Source organism: Lycium ferocissimum, chromosome 1 (genome assembly GCF_029784015.1).
Source record: "Lycium ferocissimum isolate CSIRO_LF1 chromosome 1, AGI_CSIRO_Lferr_CH_V1, whole genome shotgun sequence".
Taxonomy (NCBI): Eukaryota; Viridiplantae; Streptophyta; class Magnoliopsida; order Solanales; family Solanaceae; genus Lycium; species Lycium ferocissimum.
The window spans coordinates 59,068,791-59,070,639 of NC_081342.1; positions in this window are offsets into that span (position 1 = coordinate 59,068,791).

Sequence of the window (1,849 nt, forward strand, 5' to 3'; positions counted from 1 at the left end):
CACAACATTGCATGGCATTGCATTTGCATTCATACATTATTGCATTGCATTGCATTATGTCTTATATTGAGATGATTTAATGTTTTACTTGTGATGTGATGATTTAATGTTTTACTTGTGATGTTGGTTTTGGATCGGACATATTGAGACTTGGCACATTTGGGTTTAAATGCTCTACTTAGGCGATGATGTGTACTTGGTTCCGATTATGTTTGACTTATACCTATTGATTTATATGCCTATCTTGCTTTGTTGTCTGAATTATGTTAGCTATACTTAGTCGGCCTATGATACCTACCAGTACTGTGGTTTTGTACTGACTTGCACTTGCTACATTTTTTTATGAGTGCAGATTTCCAGGTTGGGTCTTCTTCCGTCTCTCGTGACTGATAGTCGCTATCAGGACTGCTTCGAGTTTACAGGGTGAGCAAGAGACGTTCGCTGCCTTGAAGACTCCTCTTATTATGTCTTACTTTTTCTATTCTGAGACATAGATAGATTCGATGTATTATTATATTCCAGACTAGTATATTTTCACTTAGATGCTCTTGTATGGCTTAGATCAGACCCTGGGGGTATTTCCTTATTTCCGCACTATTTCTATTATATATTATAGTAAGACTCACGTGATTATTATCTTCCGCTTGATTGATTAATTATTTATGTTTTTATTTCTGTAGGGTTGAGGGTTCACTTACCGAGATGGGAAAGATAAGTGCTCGTACAACTTAGCCAAATTGACTCGTGACAAATTGGGTCGTGGCATATGCCTAGCCCATAGTTTGGGGCGTGACAATCCAACACAAGTACGATAACATTTTTGGAGGGTCTAAGCAATATAAATTTTAAGAGAAAATGAAAGATTAGGGCGATAGCTTCTGTCCGACATAACTTCATGTATATATTTGTGCATGAAGGTGCCATTGATGAACTCAGGACAATAACTTATAGAGAAAAGAACCTTATTGTCCGAGTTTCAACCTTTTCATGTTATTCATCCAACTAGACATGTTAGACAAGAAATCCTAAATCATCTACTTGGCATCATATAACAAGCAAAATGAATTGAAAGTCAAATCCTTCTGGTGCTTGGAATAGCAAATTAACATATGATAAGATAAAAAAACCAAAAAGGAAAAAAAAAATAAAGTAAAGAAGAAAACAAATGCGACACCATTTGACCAGGCACGAAGTTTAAGAAAGAAAAAAATATTTGTTTTGAAATTTGTGGTCCAAAACAAGCCTTAGATAACTGTGCGGCTGTAAATCATCTCATAAAGTTAAATCGTTTCTAATTATAGAAAGGTGAATTTTTCTCGGGACGATCTAAAAAGGAAAATGAGCCATATAGATTGGGATAAAGGGAGTATATATAGTCAAGGCAAATACTACTGTGGTTGTGTTACACCAAATGGTATTAGATGATCAAGTTAGTTAGTTAGCTTTGCCATGTCACCAGTTAGTTACATACAGGATGTTGAATTATTTAGAAGTAGTTAGCAAATTAGATTCTTTCTCATTTCTATAAATGGCATTGTATCATGATAGATTCATTCATCAATTGAATATACTGCAAGCCTTTTCCTATATTCTATTCTTCATCTTCTATCTTCCATTCACCATAGCTGAACCACTCGAGCTTCTCTATAAAGCTCCTGTACAACTTCTAAAACCTCAGATTCAATCTCGAACCCAGCATTTTAGTTATCAGGTTGCCATGGGGGTGGTAGGGATTGGGGGTATGGGGTTGGTTGGGCGTGGGGCGTGTTGAAGGGTGAGTGTTAGACAATTATGGGCGCTTTCGAACTTGTTTTTCCTAGTTTTGTTAAAGAAGTCATTTTCCTCATTT